The sequence below is a fragment of the Ochotona curzoniae genome, unplaced genomic scaffold (assembly GCF_017591425.1).
Source record: "Ochotona curzoniae isolate NIBS_2020 unplaced genomic scaffold, NIBS_Ocur_1.0 contig_883, whole genome shotgun sequence".
NCBI classification, from domain to species: Eukaryota; Metazoa; Chordata; class Mammalia; order Lagomorpha; family Ochotonidae; genus Ochotona; species Ochotona curzoniae.
The window spans coordinates 45,883,184-45,903,400 of record NW_024466599.1 but is presented as its reverse complement, the minus strand read 5'-3'; the positions used below and the strand labels follow the sequence as shown (position 1 = coordinate 45,903,400).

The window sequence follows — 20,217 nt, the reverse complement described above, 5'->3', positions numbered from 1 at the left end:
AATTTAGACTTACTCTTTGACGTTTCATTTTTACAAATAACTAGTCTCACTGTGCAAGCTGGATATTCATTCTGCACACAGCTTGTTACCAAAGTGTACAGCAGGAGGATAAGATCAATCTTCAGGTAGTGAATGCAGGAGGGGTAATATTGGATGCGACATGCAAATTGTTTTTAGGGAATTTCCTCAGCAAGCAAGCAGCATGACATAGTAGGCTGCAGTGCTGGCATCGCATATGGGTGCCAATTGAAGTCCTGGTTGCACTTCTTCCCAGCAAACTCACTGCTTATTACCTGGGAAAGTAGCAGAGGATGGCTCAAGTCCTTGGGTCCTGGCACCCATGTGGAAAATGCAAAGTGAGTTCCTGGCTTCAGATCAGCCTGATTCTCATTGTTGCAGCCCTTTGGGGAGTGAACCACAACTGGAGGATCTTTCTTTCTCCCTCCCCCTCTTCAGGTCTCTGTGATGTTGATTTTCAAATTTAAAAGAAGCTTTAAATAGATTAGTGTAAAACGAATAAAATCTTGCAAAAAAGATTTCTCTCAAAAACTAAAGGATCTCATTAAGCCATATGAGTCCATGAGTAGGAGCAGTACATTCTCATGTTTTACCATGTCACCTCTATCTGTCTTCTCTGTCTTTTCTTTATTTCCTTACTATAAGGTTAAGAGGTATCTTAGACCTTTCACTATGAAAGTTAATTTAATACATATCTTTTCTGTTTATGACAAATAATCTTATCTGTAAACAGCACCAGGAGTTTTCGGGTAGAAGAATCAGGAAATACGACTTAAGACAAAAGTAACACCTAGTGTTCTTCTAGCCTATCATTGAAGACATCAATATATGGCATAAGGATGTAAGATACTGTGGTATTTAGGTTGCTACATTAGAAAAATCCAATGATTTTGTGTAAAAAGCTTGTTTACATGTTTTCCTCCGTACTTTAAAATAGTTTTCCCTGTCACTTCACAGTTTATGTAGAAAAATATGTAAATTTAAAATTTGTTTTCTACTCAAGCATAGCATGGATATTTCCTATGGGGCGGTATTGGAGTTGAGATATAGAGAAACCCAGAGGGTCTGCTCAGTTAATATTGTAAGAGTATTCCTTTAACTTTCTATGTCCACCTGCAAGGGAGGCTGCCTGCAGCTCCTGTGCCCAACAGAATGGTGGAATTGAATTTCACTTCCTGAGCATTTCAAGGCAAGAAGATCAGAAAATCACAATCACGTCTACATGATCTTCATGCATGACCAGGTTGCTTTTCATTGCTCTGGTTATCTTCCGTGTGTGTTAAGTAACTGGTCAGTAGGTTGTTCTTCCTCCAGATGGGAGGAAGACAGGTCACTGCCTCAGGAGACTTTCTTGGGGACACACTGAATAGAACAAAGGGGTGAGGACTCAGGGCAGAGCACATGTATACCTCAGAAAATTGATGCCCTGAACATGAAACCAAGTAGCTTTTTTGTTGCTTCCTCCTTGCTCACATGTCAGGCAACCCTTGTACAGGTTGCTGGAGTGAAGCAGATCCTGAAGGGCAGCGGGGAGCCTTTAGCAGCCATTGTCCCAGGTGAAGAGTCTGGGTGGAACACCAGTAGCTCCCCCTTTGCCAGTTGCTTTTCATCTTTGCACTGCATGCTTCCTTTTGATTTATCCTGCCACTGTTCTGTTCAGAAGCTGTGGACAACTCCTCAGTGCCAAGAGAACAGCTCCCCAGTTACTCACAGCTCCCATCCTTATTTCCCATCTTCCTCTCATTGCCTTCACCACTGTCCTTAGGGAAACAGTTCACCCTACTCTTGGCTCCTGTTGCATCAGTCTCTGGGTTCCCTGTGCCCCTGACTTACAATCCTCATGCTTCCTTCATCTCAGATGCTTCCTTCTTCTTGCCTTTAAGTTAAGGTTCAACAAAACCACCAAGAGTCTAATTGCAATGTATTTGTGGTTGGGTAAATAATTTAACCTGTTTGACTCTTCACCTATGGAAAGCACTCCTTAGCTCATAAATTCACCTGAAAAGTTTCATTTTAAAGCTTTGTAAATTCTACTTCATAGTACCTACAGCATTGTGGTGTTCCCTTTAGTCCGTGGATGTTTCTGTATTATTTGCATCAGCTCTCAGATGTATTCATAAGTGCGCTTGAGGTTTGAGGCAACGTAACTTCTGATTGCAGTCTTCCTAATGAGATTGTAAACTTTCCAAGAAGTCTCCCTGCTCACCCAGTGTCCATAATGGTTAATGTCGAAGTTCTTCTTTGGAGTCTAGTTAACATGTAAATAAAGCATTCAGCAGCTTCTTGGATGTAAACTATAAAGTAGGAAAGATGAAGTTAAAGCCTGAATGATTAAAATTGGACAACTCAGGTAAGTTTAGGTTTACAGTTTACACAGCTGTTCAGAAGCCTACAGTGATGTGTAAAGAACAATAATCAAAATAGGAACTTGTTAATCTAAATCTATACAGGAAATTAATGAATCTGGTTTCCAATATATTGGCCACAGTGTTTCAAAAAAGTCATTTCCCACTAGTTGCATTTTTGCATATTCATCAAATTATAGAGAAATAAAATACACTTTTCAAAAATAGTTTCAATTGAAGGTTTGAGTTTGCTCTCAATACCCCCTCTCATGACTAGACTTTTTAGAGACCTGTATGTCAAAATGATTAGATAAAAAGCAATGCTATTAGGAGTTATTATGTTATTTATTATTAGAATATTTTTTTAAAATATATTCCATCATAGCCCCTGGGAAATGTATAGACCCAGTTTCAAACTCAGTCTTGTTTCCATAATTATATTCTGTGTAACAGGCTTGTACAAGTGGCCATTGAACACTGGTCAAGTTGATTTACATTTTATCATAAGCTAGAAAGCTTCTTCCAATTTGGTTCTATTCTGAAATAATCATTTTCTGCTACCAGTTGAATATTAGTAAAATATAAAGTGGTAAGAATCCATTGAGCACTTCAGATGAGTCATTCAGAACCATTTACAAATCTGAGTCCGGAGATTCTGTTGAAAATTAGCTGGTGAAGTTCTTCACAACAAACCAAGGTTGTTTTTCTTTTCCACCTCTCGTCTTCAACCCTAAATACAGAGATGGGAAAGGGAAAGAACTTGTGAGAGACTCAGAGGAAATCCTGATGAATTTTATTGTTTCTAGTATAGTTAGCATTTCTCTCCTTTTAAAACCTGGTGGTTTATTCATTTTTCCCAGCTAAAACTTAGGAGACAAGAAAATATAAGATATTTGGAATGTCATATATGGGGAAACAAACACATTATTGAAACTGCAACAAAATGAAATTGAAGCAAAGAACACCTGCTACTTTAACTCATTTGAAACAACATAATATTCTTTACTTGCTGACTTGAAATATTGTATTTTCAGAGAAGATAATACTAATCTAAATGGGAGAAAATATAATGATTCACTATGCAATGAATTGAAATCAGAAATATTTTAAATTGGGTATTTCAGTTGGTCGTGGGATAGATGTTTTCTATCAAATGGTTTTTGCTCATCAGGTGGTGTTTTGTATTGCAGTAAAGAAAACAAAACTGGCTTGTTACTGAAGTTTATTATTATTATTATTATTGACATCTTCAGCTTATCTTCATGCCAGTAATTAAATTGCTAATTATGTGTTTCTGTTACTGTGGTCATGCTTCTATTACATAATTGCTTCAAGTTTAGCTCAAATCACTAACAATATATTTAGCCTTTTTGTGCATTACATAAATTTTAATATGTAAAAGCTTTAGTACAAGTTCATTGACTATTTTGATTAGCAAAAATCAAAGAAATTTTATAACCTACCTTATAGTCATTTGTGTTGTTGGTCATGTTTTTAATGAAATTTCTGATCATTATTAATTCAAGCAATATTAGTCATTGAAAGACCAATTGAAAGAGAAGAGGAAAAAAATACAAAGGCAAATTTTCAAAACGTCCTGTCCGATAGAGAAAAATAAAATTATCTTGCTTTAGGTAATTGGAAATACAAGTTGGTAATTCGATCCTTAATATATGACCCTGCTTTGGAAAAAATAAATTAAATCATGAATGACTTGGTTACGATACTCCACCCCTCTTCCCCAGGCTCCCTGCTTGAACATTGGCATAATTTTTGTCAGTGTTTCAATATATTCATGAGTTTTTTTTCTCATTTGTTTATTTTATGCAAACCATAAGAGACATTTTTCTCAGTGAAGATTGCCTCTTTATTTTATTTTGAAATATTTGTATATTTATTTCATTAAATGAGATAATGCTTTTTCTTATTAACATAATTTCCAGTACATTAAACATATTTCTCCACAGACAGAAGAGAGGAATCAAATTAAATGACAGCTAAATCACTTGCAGCAATTTCAACTGTTAAAAGAAATAAGTGTCTCTGTGTTCTTTGTGATCACAAGAAGTGCTGTAAAGGGAAATGAAATACTAAAGAAAGAAGGGAAAACATAAAGAAATAATGACTGACTTATTGCAGTAATACCATTGAGAGAAGAAAAATTCACTATGAATAAAAGGAAAAATAATACAGTGGATTTGAAAGTTACCAAAATTCATTTCTTATTGATGAGACCAGTGGAAGTCTAATACTAAGTAAACTGATGAAAAAATCAATGCAATAAACTATGAGTGATGAAAGTTGAAATAAATACTTTGTGTGGAGAGAACCATTATTCTAAATGTCTAATTTTTTAATAATTCATGTTTTACATTTATAAAGAAAGGAATTATTGCTCAATGGGCTCAAAAAGCTTGTAAAAGCATCTAGTAGAATCCCATCTTTAGTAATAGTTGCAATGATCTTGGTGCCCTTTTGTTTTTACCACAATGTCCTGACTTGGACCTAGGTGCATTAGGGGTTGGTGAACTTGACTTTTAAATGATACTGAGAAAGAGTGCTGGTGTAATTTTATAGTGTTTTTTTTTTTAATTGAGGACAGACTCTTCTTCAACATGACAATTTATTTTTGGAGCATGAAATGAACCAGTCACAGTTTTTCTTATGTGTATATATGTGACATGCTTGTGAATATGCTAGGGGACAGTGGTGGTACTTATTGAGAAAACCAATATGAATATACATGTATTTGTGTGTGTGTGTGTGTGTTTATGTGGATCTCAGTATTTGTAGGCAGGCTTATCTACTCGTTTTCTCTTTTTCAAACATCATCTAAAAAAGGAGAAAAAAAGCTAAGTGGTTAATTCAATCAATTCAATCAGAAAGCAGTCAATTCAGTAGGGGGAAAAAATCGTTCCAGCCGTTTTTACTGAATTGATTCTGACTGAATTAACCTTCTACTATGCTTGATCTTGCAGCCCTCTTTTCGCAACTGCTTAAACTTATTCTTCCCTTCCTCACCCTCGAACCTGTCCCTCTTTCAATTTTCCTATTCCTTCATCACCTCCTCACTCTGTTTGGTGTGCTAACTTTTTTTCCAAAGATTTATTTTATTTTCAATGGAAAGTCAGATATACAGAGAGAAGAGACAGAGAGGAAGATCTTCCATCCTTTTCCAGGCCACAAGCAGGGAGCTGGATGGGAAGTGGAGCCTCTGGGGCATGATCTGGAACCTCTATGTGATCCTGGATTTTGGCGGCTAGGCTACCTGTGCCAGGACCCTGGTGTCCTAACTTTTCTTCTTACTGCCTGCATAGTAAGAAACCTTTTCCATGGCTCCTGTCTGCCTACTCACCCTCTTTTCCTCATTTCTACCGCATGTGTACCCTCCTTCCTCCAACTGGATAAATAAGTTCTTACTCAATTTTTGTCTTTTTAAATTACAGATATTTGAAGCAATTGCTTTACGGAAGCCATCTGACTGCTGATCTACAATGTAGATGCTCAAGGTAATAACTGTGATTTTTCTGCTATTAGAAATCTTTTCACCCTGAAAGTTCATGAATCCTCACTTAGTGCAAACTTTTGGGCCATCTCAGGGGCTGGTTTCTTTCAATATGGAACCTTTGAGAAGAGTGTGGGAGTGAGCAGAAGGCAAGCAATTTTTCCAAGAGGTGGAGGAGGACCAGAGTTGGGGGCAGGGAAGGATGTTAATGTACAGAAGTCCTTTCATGTGCTCACTTTAGAAATACTAGCTCTTATCTTTCATTCAGAATGCTGAGGATAAGGCAAAAGTGCTGGCCACATGTGAGAGATTTTGAATTATGCATTAAGCTGATAATGCCTGAGAATGCAAGCTTATGTCAATAAATAACTAGGCTGGCAGGAGGAAGGCAGTGACCTTACCAATGTGGAGGGTACCACACAGGGAGAGAACTAGGGGAAGACTAGGTGAATGGTGAAAGGGGGCTCACATCCTTTTAGTTGCTCTGATGGAGCAGCAAGAAAGGCAAGTTAATATTGAGATTATTGTCTAATGCCTATTTGCTTTTAAACTGATTTAGTCAAGATACTGAGACTATCACCAGGGTTGGCCCCAGTGTTTGCAAGTTCATAATTGTGGGGGTGGTAACCCCTCTGTGGAACCATATGTAAAGAAATTCTGTCTAGGGGAAAAAATTGACTCCTTTAATGAGGCGTAGAAGCTGTTTCAGAAGATATGATTTCTCCTGATGAAATTGGGGAACATTCTTCATAGGACTCCCATGATTTTGTTTCACGAGATCCTCTTTCCTGATTAGTAGACGTGAGAATATCAGTGGAAGTTAAGTAAATGGAGGAAGCAAAAAGATGAAAAGGAAACTGTAAACTTCTCCCTGGGCCTTTGTCATAACACTATGTAAGGCAGATGAGGACTAGTTATTTAGTTAATGCATTGCTTCTCCAGAATGAGTAAAAATTCATTAATGAATGTGACCATCTTCCACTGTGAGACATGAACAATGGTGTTCATGCACACATATGCAATTTAAAAATATTTAGCTATATTTGTTGAGAAAATTGAAAATATTCAAGGATGCTGAAAAATCGACACTTGAGTCTTTGCTTGTTTTTCCTCATGCCAAAAGAGAAACCATTGGTAAAATTGATAGTTCCTGGTTCTGCTGTGTGATGCTTTTGCTTAGGCTCTGAAGCAGGGAATGCATAAGTCAATGGGTTCTCCATGCACACATGCAGGTACATACCACCAAACTAAAAATGAATATGGGAAAACAGCAAAACAACATTTTTCTTGGAGTCATATCAAGCACTGTTTATATTAAATAATCTGCAAAGTGTGGGGAATAAATCTTTTGTATAGTTTCTGGATGTTATCTTCCTTTGGGAAATTCCTGCCATTTAATAAAATCTGGTACAAATCAATGACACACACATATACACCCTGGTAAGTAGAATTTATCACTTAATTCTACTTATTTCTTTGTGTTATATGTCATTTTGTGCTTATGCTGAAGAAAGAAAGCAAAGAGGAGGACCTCTTGTGAAAGGTAGAGGCCATTAAGATCCAATTGAAAGAGAGGAGATGTGGTGACTAATCAGGTATGCAGGAAGGTTGATTTCTCTGGCATGAAACCAGTCACCCTACAAATCCTCTGAGGGGCAGAACCGTGATTAGGAGAATATCAATGCAAAGGCCATTGATTGGTTTTGCTCCAAGTACATTCATTGATTGATGGCCAAAGAGGAACCATTGCTTTGCTAGGGTAACATGAGTGGGTGAGCCATGGATAGCTAAAATCAGTTGATTGAATGTTGCTTTTCCTGAATAGCCATTATGTTATCTGAATATTAAGGAGTAGTTTTCTGGTTAGAATAACATGCCATGTCTCTGATTGCCGTTTCTCTGTTGATGGATGTGTTCTTGGCACACTTGCCCACCTGTGGAGAGAACACACCCACCACAGGAATAGGATCCTGTGAATGAAATGTTTAAGGAGAGGTGATGAGAAAGAACGGGAAGGAGGTGAAGGTGAGATAAAGAATGTGAATATGTCACCTATATAAAGGGCTTTAAAAATCTTGGTTTTGAAAATTGGGATAATGTGCATGTTTACACCTCCCTACGATTAATTTTGTACTGTTTAGACTGTATTGTTTAACTTAAAAAAAAGTTCTTACATGTTAGTAATATTAAGCCAGTGCAGGAGCTATAGATTTCTCAAAAATAAATCTCATGTTCTAGCTTCCCAGTCTGTGACAAAATAGTAGTCTACACATTTGTTATGGCACCCTACACAGAGCACTAAGACCTGGTAGCATCAGTAAGAGATCTACTTTCTTACTCAGGCTGACAGTCTGAGACCAAGAGATTGACAGGATTTGTTCCCTCCAAGATTCCTCTTCTGGCTTTGTAAATGGTCTCCCTCCTGCTGGGTACTCACATGGTCATTCCTGCTTGTGCAGAAAGGATATAAGTCATAGTGGATTAGGACCTACTCTGTGGATGACATTTTAACTTTCATATCTTTAAAGATCTCTCCAAATACGATCACATTCTGAGGTACCAGGGTTTAGGATTCAGCATGTAAAATTTTGGGTCAAGGAACTCAGCTTTTTAACAAATAGACTTTTAGAACATAGGGTAAGAGAGTTTTTTGGTCATTCATTTTTGGTAGTTTATTTAGAGGTTTATTGCCTTAATCTTCTCTGTCTTGCACATTTTTATTAATAACAGAAACTACTATTTTACTGATTTAAAAAGGAGGATTTAGAGAGAAAGACAAATGTTTATTAAAAAAACCAAATCCACAGGCTGGTATTGTGGCTCTACTGGTTAAGCTACCACTTGAGATGCTTGTATCCCATTTCAGCTCTCACTGAAGTCTTGCCTGGTTCTGGGGCAACTTCCTCCTAATGTATCGGGGAAAGCAATAGAAGACGGCCCAAGCCTTTGGTCCACTGCATATACAGAGAAGCCCTAATTGCAGGTCCAGGCACGTTGCTTTGGTCTGATCCAGCCCTATAAGTTGCAATCATTTGTGGAATGAACTAGCAGATGGAGGCTCTCTCTCTCTCTCTCTCTCTCTCTCTCTCTCCTTCTTCTCTCGGTGTCATTTGTTTTCCAAATAAATACAAATAAACATCAAAAAGATCCTCCCTCAAAGTCTTGACAGTAAGAAGGTCACATGTTTTTTATTAATGATCATGGACATGCTTTGCACCATCTTATAAGGGCTACAGGAACAGAGCTTCTGGTCAGTTCCACCATGCTCTAAGTCTGACTTTGGGCAATTTGTTCCATTTCATTGTGCCACTGGTACCTCATTTGTTCATGGTGGATAATAAAGTGGACTTTATCAAAGAGTTGCTTGGAAGATTAATTGAGATAATAAATGTAAAGTAGTGTGTGTAATGTCTGGTTCGAAGTAAAGGCTTAATAACTACTACTTCTTAAGTAACAGTAATAACAACTGACACTCCTATTGTTTTGGTATTGAGATACAACATAGTAACTTCCAGAATTTCATTAGATTTTGGGCTTATTCCTGCTTTTAGAAGTGAAGCTAGGAGCAGATTTTTTCTTCTTATTATTCTTATTCTTCTTATTATCGTAAGCACAATTGGATAGAGCTAGGATTCATAAAGTGTGGATAAGGCTGAAGTGGGCGTTAATACCATTGTCCCTCCTCTTTAAAAGCAAAGGTGCTTGATTGAAAAGCAGAGTGTAGAGTTGCAGAGTGGTTATGAAGACTGGCCAAAATCTTCTGGTATCCTGTGGTCCCTGGAGCCAGCCTCTTTTCTCTGGAGAATGTCAATGCATGCAGCAGGAGTGGGCAGACACAGCATGTACCCTGTGGGTTTGCAGAGGGACCACCTTTCTGGTTTGGAGACAGTGATCCATTAGGGGCCGCAGAATATTGAGGGCTGGGCAGTCAGAGTTCCATTGAAAAGGTGCGCTTAGAATCTGAACACATTCTTTGATTAGGCAGTGTAGGCAGTAACACTAAAACAAACAAAAAAAACAGTGTGCACTAGAAGACCCTGAGGACTCAGTTCCATTACAAACAGCCTGGTGACCAAGAAATAAAGGTTATGTATTCTTTAAAAGTGGCATTTCATTAAAAAGCCACTGATTCTATAAATCTGAAAAATCTTCGCAGAGAACCTTTTCTTTGAATTCTGAGAGAATTTGTGGAAGTAGAAATACTTTGGGTTAAATACAGGGTGATTAAGTTATATGAAAATAACAATACTGGGGCACAAGTCAGCTCACGGATGAAGATGCCTACATCACTTAAGCTGTTGTTAGAATGCCTGGGTTCTAGTCCTCGCTCTGCTGCTGATTCCATAATCTTGTAATTTCATACTCCGGGAGACAGCAGGTGATGGCTTACTAATTTGGGTTCCTTGATACCCACCTGGGAGACAGATTGAGTTCAAAACTTTTGCCTAGCTCAGTCCCGTTTCAGAGAAGTGGTCAGGTGAATGGAAGATCTCTGTCTTCAAATTTCAATAAAATTAGTATAAATGAAAATAAAAAACAATAATGTTAATGATACTAACAGCTGATATACATTATGCATTTTCTCCATGAGAGACACTTTGCCTGGTTTTTTATTTTTTTTTATCTTATTTAAGATTCTCTGTAATCTATGAGAAAGATATGCTACCTTTTAAAAATATTTATTTATTTATTTTTATTGGAAAATCAGATTCACAGAGAGGAGAGATAGAGAGAAATATCTTCTATCACTGTCCCAATCCTCAAGCAACCGCAAAGGCCAGAGTTGAGCCGATCCAAATCGAGGTCTCCCATGAGGGTGCAGGGTCCCAAGACTTTGGGTCGAACTCTACTGCTTTCTCAGGCCACAAGCAGAGAGCCAGCACCTGAGACATGATGTGCTTATATGGGGTCCCGACACGTGCAAGGCGAGGGCCTTAGCCACTAGGCTACCGCACTGGGTCCAAGATATCTTAAGATTTGAGACGACCTATGAAATAAAAAGATTGCCAGAATTCAAGCTCCAGGTATGTATATGTAGCAGTGGGTATTCTGTTTGGATAGCAGTAGGAACCACCTGGAAAATATTTTTAAATAAATGTATTCATACTGTACATACTTGAAGATTCCAGAAACGTTAAAAGTCTAATCAGTAAAAATGAAAGATCAAAATGTAAGAATGATTTTTTTGTAGTTATCATTTGACAAAAACCACTTTATATTATATGCAGTATGCCCAGCTTCATAGCCTAGTGGCTAAAGTTCTTGCTTCATACGTGCCAGGATCCCATATGTGTGACAGTTTGTGTTCCGGCAGACCCACTTCCCATCCAGCTCCCTGCTTGTGGCCTGGGAAGCAGTTTGAGGACATCCCAAAACCTTGGGACCCTGCACTCAAGTAGGAGATCAGGATGAGGCCCCTGGCTCCGGACTTTGGATTTGCGCAGCTCCAGCCATTGGTGCCACTTGGGGAGTGAATCAGCAGATGGAAGATCTTCCTCTCTGTTGCTGTCCTCCTTTCTGTATATCTGATTTTCCATAAATAAATAAATCTTAAAGAAGATAGAGTAAAGTAAGGTAAAGGTTAAAACAATTATCACTTATTTATACCATGGAATATTACAAAGTCATTAGAAATAGAAAAAATAGCTGTAGATAGATCTAGTTATATTCATTGTAAAATGAAGTGAAAAAGTGAAAAGAAAAATTCATCGAGCATATGTCAAGGTTATCTTTGATCATGTAAACACACACAAATTAGAAATCAATGCATAAGAGGTATTGCAAGGAGCCATCTACTTTCAGCGTAACAGAGTCTGCAAGGTATGTCTGTTGAGGGATGGCTTGAGTGTTCTTTTGCTTGTGTGTTTTTACTTGCATTGATTGGTCTTGTATTTACTTTCAACCATGAGCATATAACATTTTTGTTAAAAAAATTTTAAAGTGACACTCACTTCAGGTGTCACTGAGCAGTTTCATTTTATGCTGAGTTGTCCCTATTTTAAATGGTGAAAAGTGGATAGAGGGAAAAGCAAGCAAGCACAGAAACTTGCATTTAGTAATTCTCTGCCCATGATGCCTATGATAGCAGAGCTGGGTCAGCCTGGGATCAGGAGTCAGAGGCTGAAACTCCACTGGTGGGAGGGACCATGTGTTTGAGACATTATCTGCTGCCTCCCAGGCGCATTAGCAGTGAACTGGATTGGGAGTGGAAGTGCTAGAACTCCAACCAGTGTGATGTGGATGTCCCATTTGAGAGCCCAATACTTGTCCCCAGAACATATTGGCTTATGAAATTTTCTAATTAAGGTTTGTGCTGGCAGAATTAAAAGAGGCTTTCCTAGAAGGTAAATATAGGGTTTAGTCAGGGCAGCAATAAGTGACAGAGGTCCCAGGGATATAAACTAATTGATTTTTCACAAGTCTTTAGAGTTGTTCCAAAGTGGTCAGATTGTCAGAATTTGTGTATCATATGAAAATAAATCTACATTTATCATTACATGTGAGTATACGTTGGCTTGGCCTGAAAAGGTAGACTTTAGTAAACTGAGAAGCAGGGTATGGAGCTTAATTTCTGACACATTGCAGGGTACTTTCTTTAGAATGTCACTGGTTTAGAATAACAGGGAATTGCCTCTAAAAAGAGGCTGAGGATTAATTTTAAGGACATTCTTAGAAATAGATGAGGAATATGCTGATGGAGAATAAAAGATTGCTCAACGTTGCTCTAGATGCGCCCTATGTGTACATCATCCAAGTCCCGTTGACCTGATAAGTGAGGTTGATAGCTTAATTTGGACCTTCTTCTGGTAGGTTTATTTCTCTTACATGTTTTTTTGTTTGTTTGTTTTACATATAGATAGGCTTTTCCCCTCTCATACATTTAGAGTTACAAGATGCAAATGTTTGGTCTTAGAGTTAGCATGCTGCCTGGGATATCTACTTCTTATGCTGGAGTAGCTGGGTTCAAGTTTCAGCTCTGTCCCCAGTTCTAGATTCCTATTAGTGCACACCTTGCGAAGCAGCAGGAAGTGGCTCAAGAAATTGGGACCTGTGGCTGGTAATGTGGTACACGTTAGCCTGCTGCCTGAGTTGCTGGAATCCCAAATGAGCAACCATTCAAGTCCCAGTTGCCCTGCCTTGGTACCTTCTCCTTGCTGGTGCTCTGGGAGAACACTGAAATATGGCCCAAGTTCTGGGATCCCAGAATCTACATAAGAGACCTGGGTGGAGTTCCTGGCCCCTGGCTTCAGCCAATCTCAGGCCTGGACATTGTGACCATGTGGTGAGTGAAACAGTGGATGGGAGATCTCTTTCAGTATCTCTCCCTTCTTCTCTGTATCTAACCCTCTGACTCCACCTTTCAAATGAATAAAATAAATATAAAAGATGTTGTTGAGTTCTTGCAAAATTCACATGGGGGAACTGGATTGAGTTTTCAGCTCCTGACTTTAGGCTTCCCAAACTCAGTCCATTGCAGGCATTCAGGGAGTGAATTAGCAGATGGAGTACTCTCTGCATATATTCATGCGCTCTCTGTCTTTATGGCTATCAAATAAATAAATATTTTAAAGAATGTTTTAAAAAAGATACATGGATAAAATATTTTAAATGAAATTTTATGTCAGTATGTGCATGGAAGCTTTGTAATGATAGTTTCTTTCTGTTTTTCATATTTTACTTGTCAGATGTTAGTGATTAGTACACTAAACTCCTTTCCAATATATTGAAGAAGAAGCTACTGAAAAAGTCTGGAACTTGGTTGGATTTGAGAGTAATTATGACATGTGACATATCCTTTAAGGCAACATGAACCTAGAATTTTCTGTGCCTAGGAAGAATAGTTTCAAATAGATGCTACTAGAAGGTAAATTTTAGAGAGCATGATTCTTTGTTTCATGAGCTCTGATTCAGCACTCTGTGTTGGTTTCCAGATTTTCAGTTTGCCACAGTGTGCTGTTACTTTGGTAAGTTTTCCCTACTTGTTAGACTGAACCTTACATTGCTGTTTATGTCAGCTGTGTGTGGTTAATGCTCTGAAATACATTTAGTTGTTTCTGAAATGACCAATGACCAATGGGTAGTTTTAGAAAATTCATGACTGATTTTTTTGGACTCTTTTATTCTTCTGTTTTCTTTTTGTTGGTGACATGGTGGAGAGCTTTCATATTATCAAACTGTTAGAAAAGAGACGTGGTTACATTTCATATGTGAGTGCTTCCCTTTCCTGTGTCTGTCATTGGAAGGAAGGGCCAGATGTGTGTATTTTTTTTTTTAAGAACCTGCCTTAATCTACGTAACTTTGAACAATCATGTCTGCCTGCTATGATGTCTTTTTGACATGTCAATATGTACACCAACTGTTTACCCACTTAACAATGAGACACCTATTTTTGCATTCCCAGATCTATTGATATTTGCTTAGATGCAGGTTTTTTTTCCTGCATAAACTATGGAATAGCATCCATTTCCTTTATCTACTCAATAGTGTGGTTCTGTTTCATTCTTCTTCCTATGCATTTTTTTCTTATTGTTTTGGAGGTCTAATTAGGAGACAATGTGAAATTCTTCCATGACTACGACAGTAATATTCTTTAGAGAAAAAAATGTACATTTCTATCTTGTCTACATCTTGAGAGTATTCTTTCTATTCTGTATTTCCAAACCTCAGTGAAGGTGATTTTCCTGACTCTCTGCAACACAGGAAATACCTTTGGTTAAATCTTACTTGCTTTACCACTAGAATGAGAATTGTTATGAAGGGGGGAAAGCTCTTCAATAATTAGGATTCATCTACAATGAAAGCATTTTATTAATTACACATTGCAATCACATGGATAGTCACAAAACCAATCGTGCAAGTCTGTATTTAGAGATTTGTCGACAGAAGACTTAACGTAAACATAGAACTGTTAAACCTACTCAGCTGTAACCTGCAAAGAAGATAACAAGGAGGATTCTGTTCTCTGTGTGATTTGTGAACAATGCTAAGTAAATATTCATCATTAATATATAATAACTGTTGCTTTTGGCAGTTCGCTTTTCATTTAATTTGATAATGTGTCCAGCAAATGAAGTGGTACAGGCTACAGTGTTTTACCAACACAATTGCATATTTTCAATCATTGTTAAATGAAGGCAGCTCAAGGCAAAGCTTTAACCCCCACTAGTTTTGTGTGTGATAAAAAGAGAAGGCGCTATCAATCTTTATTGTCTGTCTCGCTTACTGTAATTGCATTCAATAGTCCACTGATTCTGTTGTCTGTGCTAATGTCAGGAACAGAGGAGAGCCAGATGCTCAGACTTGATCATATGCATCCAGTGGCCACTTTGATAAGTTGGCAGCAAGTCGCTGGGTTTGATGATAAATTGTTAACGCTATAGATTATGAGCAGCTGAACACTGGAAGTGTACATGGAGGAAACTTCTTACCTTGTTTTAAATCTGGCTTCATGATGCTAGCTAAAGGGCATGTCATGTATTATTCAAATACATCTTGCACTGGAAATGTGCCAATGACTCATTGTATCCCCATGAATAGTAAAAGCAACAACAATAACAAAAATCCACAGTGATTTGAACATGACATTAATGGTCCCAGGATTATGAAAGGCGTTTTTGAAATACTGTTTAATAGTTTTGATTATCTAATTCAGCAAGAAGAAATGCTCCGAATTGTATTCATGTTTAATCCATATTAAAATGTGCATTTCCTGGTCATTTCTGTGAGATTAGCCAGTAATGCAAATGCTTTCTAAAAACTAACCAGCTTTTCATTAGTTAAAACCTATGGCTATTTTCTTGGGAAGGAACATATACTGGGGTGGGGGTTGGGAGGGCAAGCAGGGTACTGAGATTTTTGCCAAGACCTTGTGTCATATAAAACGCTGCTGCCTCAGAGAGAACTGTGTGTGATACAGGCCATTTGTAAGAATACACACCAGGACTTATTTCTGCTGAGCCCTGTAGCAGTTGTAAAAGTTCAAGGTCATGATTCTAAAGTTATTATACCTGTAATAAAGTTGCTTTAAAAAGCTGAGATAACAGGGAACTGAATAGCAGTTTTGTTCTAGAGAATGCTGAGCTGTTGACCACATTTTAAATGGAAAATTCTAAATACAACCAGATGAAAAATATTTCTTTCTGTCTCGAAAAGTTGCTCTTGAAGTCTCTGATCACTGTAGGGTTAGATTTTCCTAAAATAAACACATATCAATGATACCATTATAACTATAGATTGTAACAATTAATTTTCAGAGACGATTGCTAAGATTTTTTTTTTCCAATACATTGTGTATACTTTTGGCTTGTGATGCCAGGAAATTCAAAACTCAGTCACAATCATGTTTGCATATGAATTGTCAGCTGTAACGTCTTCTTCCGTTGTTCTTATTATTTGCTTTTCTTGCCTCTTCCCCTCTCCTTGGCAGGGTGGATTTATAAAGAAAGTCAATGGCTGTGAAAAAGGAAGGTGGTAACAAATATTGGCATGAGATTTTAAGGGCACAGCCCTGAGCTGTTTGTCACCAAAGTAAACACTAATGTGTGTCGCTTGGATTAATGTGGAACTGATTCTCCTGACATTGGCAGTTACTTAAACATCTCTCATAATCATTTCTTTAATCCTAATAAAATAATGTATGAAATAAACATTTAGTAAGTGTTAACAACTTTGGTGTTGGCAATATTTTATATATGCTCTGGAATGTGAAAATGTTTAAGTTGACGTCTGAAGTCAGACCCCACCCTTAAAATTACCTCTTCATGATTGGATATACTACAAATATCTTGCTTTAAGCAAGCTGATTCATGAGGTCCTTGGTATAGACATTTGGGATTCAGTTTGAATTTTACTAGAGGCATTTCACTTGATTAAAGTCTTCATTTAAGCATCCTTTGTCATATCAAAGTCTTCTATAAGAATGAGCTATTCAAATTTACATGTATGTAAGATTTGCAAAGATGTTGTTGTTCTAAAGTAAGATAGAGCATTGTGTGCTTTGAGGAGTTCAGCTAACACACTCTCCTGGATTTGTAACATTGTTTTGCAGCTCCTGGTGTTCTTAGGCTCAATGCCTGCTTCTTTCTAGTCTTCTGCACTTGGTATTCATCCCCATCAGATTCTACCATAGCATGCCCAAGCCCCTGGTATTGGGTTCCCTGCCTGCTCCCCATGTAAACTGCCTCTGCTGACTTCTTTCAGGTTCCAAGTCTTGTGAATGCCACCCATTTCCTGGTGGCTGTTACCTTTCAGTCCCCAGTATGATCCCTCTCATAGTACTTCAGATCCACATACCCAGTTACCTACCTACTCGATGTCCCAGCTTTCATGCATAAAAACCATCTAACTCCTACCTTAATTTCCCCCATCATTGTTTATTAAAATCATCCATATTTCCAAGGTATTACCATTACCTAAAGATGTTCAAGACAAAAGCATTTATCACCCCAATCCTCTGGAAGCATCTGCAGAGTATATCTCTTGAGTATTTCTGAATCTGTCTGTTTCTATCCGTCTTTTCCTTCACCTTGGTCTCTACAATTGCTATTATTTTTGGTGCCTTGGAGTCTTTACTCCCTAACTGGCTGCAAGGCTAGGGCTGAGCATGGCCAAAACCAGGACCTGGGAGCCTATCCAGGTATATGTGTGACAGGGGCCCAAGCACTTGGGCTGTCTCCCACTGTTTTTTCAAGCCACCAACAAGGAGCTGAATTGGAACTGGAATAACTGGGACAGAAAGCAGAGTTTATATGGGGTGCTGGCATATACAGGCAGCAGCTTTACTAGTTTCACCAAACTCATAAGGATTTTTAAAAACACACGTAAGTCATGGAACTTAAATCTTCCCAAATCCGTTCAGTGTCTTTCCATCATACCTAAGAAAAAGGCCGATATTTCTGATATTGTGGAGTCCTGCTTTCCAAAGATATTTCAGAGTCATTAACTTTCCTATATTTCAGTCATTAACATTGCTCTCACTTGGGGATATTGTATAGATATTTGATTTGTTTGGAACACTCTTTCTCAGATTTATATATCCCAGCTGATTCTTATCATTCAAGTTACAGCATAAACATCACATAGGCCTTCCCTATGCATCCACATTGTTTTTCTTATGACTATTTGATTTTATTCAAAGCTTATCATAGTCATTGTTTCTTTCTTTGTTCATTTTTGTCCTCTGCTGTAACTATGTATGCTCTGTGAGAACAAAACCATTCTTATGTCATTTAACCCTGAGCGTTGTCTTCTAAGGACTGCCTAAGTGTGTAGACTCTGGGATCAGGTTTACCAGGTTTGAATGGGACCACTGGTATACCCATTACTGTATCATTTCACACAAGTTGCTCAGGGTGGCACAGCTTTCTCTTGTGAAAATGGAGACTATGTTAGTCTGTCCATTTTGCTTTTTGTGGTGGAATAAAGGATAGATGGCATAGTAAAACATTCACAGTAATCTGGGACTTGTTAAGGCTTTGACTATTTTCTTCCTTACTTTAAGCTAAAGCCTGTTATAGTTTTTCATAAAATATTGTATGAAAAATAACAATATTTTAATATTTTGCTGATGATTTTTTATTATGATGTAGCATTGATTTATGGGAAGATCTTATAATAATCTTTTGACATTAGAAGAGTAAAGTTTTTATAATATTCAGTTCAGTGACTTATTAACAACCATGTTGTCATTTGATTTTCTAAAGTTGATTGTATTGCATTTTGATGCATTATTTAATGATTTTTGACAATTATCCCAGTCATTAAAAATGGTAAAATCACTTGACTATTTTTTTTTAAAGATTTATTTTTATTATTTTTTCATTGGAAAGGCGGATATACAGAGAGGAGAAAGAGAGAGGCAGAGAGGAAGATCTTCTGTCCGATGATTCACTCCCCAAGTGAGCACAACGGGCCGATACTATGCCTATCCAAAGCCAGGAGCCTCTTCTGGGTCTCCCACATGGGTGCAGGTTCCCAAAGCTTTGGGCCGTCCTCGACTGCTTTCCCAGGCCACAGGCAGGGAGCTGGAAGGGAAGTGGGGCTGCCGGGATTAGAACCGGCGCCCATATGGGATCCCGGGCGTGCAAGGCGAGGACCTTTAACCACTTGCGCCACCGCGCCGGGCCCTTGACTATTTTTTTAATATAATTTTGAAGGATAATGATTTGATGGTTGTTTTGGGAAATAATACCAGGGAGATCATTAATATTGCTATTATGGGTCAGGCGCTTGACCTAATGGTTAAAAAACCAACTAGAATATCCTCATCATTCATAGAGTGCTTCAGTTTGAATCCCTGCTTCACCTGCAATTCAAGCTTCCTGCTAAAGAGTACCTTAGATTGTAACAGGTTGTGGCTCAAGTGATTGAGGCTCTGAAACCTGGATTGGCTCCTGGCTTTGGCCACATGTGGCTCTAGCTATTGTGGGCCTTTTGTGGAAAAAGCCAGCATATGAAAGCTCTTTCTGACCCTTTAAGGTAAAGAAATTAATAAATTAGAATTAGGATAAAGACCGTTGCTATTATAAGCTGCATTGATTTTTTGAAAACTTGTAATATTTGAAAGGTGGAGAAACACACAGATATACAGAGACCTTCTATGTTCTAATTAACTACTGAATCTTTGCAAAACAAGAAGCCCAAAACTCAATTGAATCTCCCACATGTTTGGCAGTGACTCAGATACTTTAGCCATTGCCTGCTGCTTTCTGGGTTATGTTTTAGCGGGCAGCTGGACTTGGAAGTAGAGCTATGACTTAAACCTTGGCATGCAGATGTAGAATCTGTGCATCCCAGTTGGTCTCTGAACCGCCATACTAGATGCCATTCCCTGCATTGTAGTTTTGTAATTTGTTCAGATACACGGACAGAGAAGTTGCCTTGTTCAGGCATAGACACGTGCAGAAACTTTTGTCTTCCAATTCATTGTTTGCTGATTCACTGTTTTGATGAATATGTATAGAAATGCAATTGAGTTTAAAAATATATACCATATTCTTGTTAAAATTAGGAGTTTTTTAAAAAATAGAGTCTAGAATTTTTATGAGCACAATTAGATTATCTGAATAAAGATCACTTTATTCATATTCATTTTCAATTCTATGTATCCTTTTTTTTTCCTTCTCTCTCTAGTCTTACTGTACCAGAGTAAATCTTTAGTAAAATGAACTGGTGAGAACAGAAACTTCTGCCTTGTTCTCAGTCTTAAAGGGCAAATGTTCAATGAATATTTTCAAACGGGGTATTCATTGTGAGTTTTCAGTGGCTCATTTTTATTGGCATCCTTGATCAGACTGAGGTAGTTCCATTGATTTCTAATTTATATGACATCTTTTTATGTCACAACTGGA

At 37.9% G+C, this 20,217-nt stretch overlaps 1 long non-coding RNA gene across 1 annotated transcript in view; it reads left to right on the top strand.

Annotated features, from left to right (window-relative positions):
• LOC121165022 overlaps positions 1 to 20,217 on the top strand; it is a 296,843-nt gene that overhangs the window by 215,625 nt on the left and 61,001 nt on the right. The window contains exon 2 of the long non-coding RNA XR_005885187.1: positions 5,810 to 5,872. This is a non-coding gene — a long non-coding RNA (uncharacterized LOC121165022). The remainder of the gene's footprint in view (positions 1 to 5,809; positions 5,873 to 20,217) is intronic.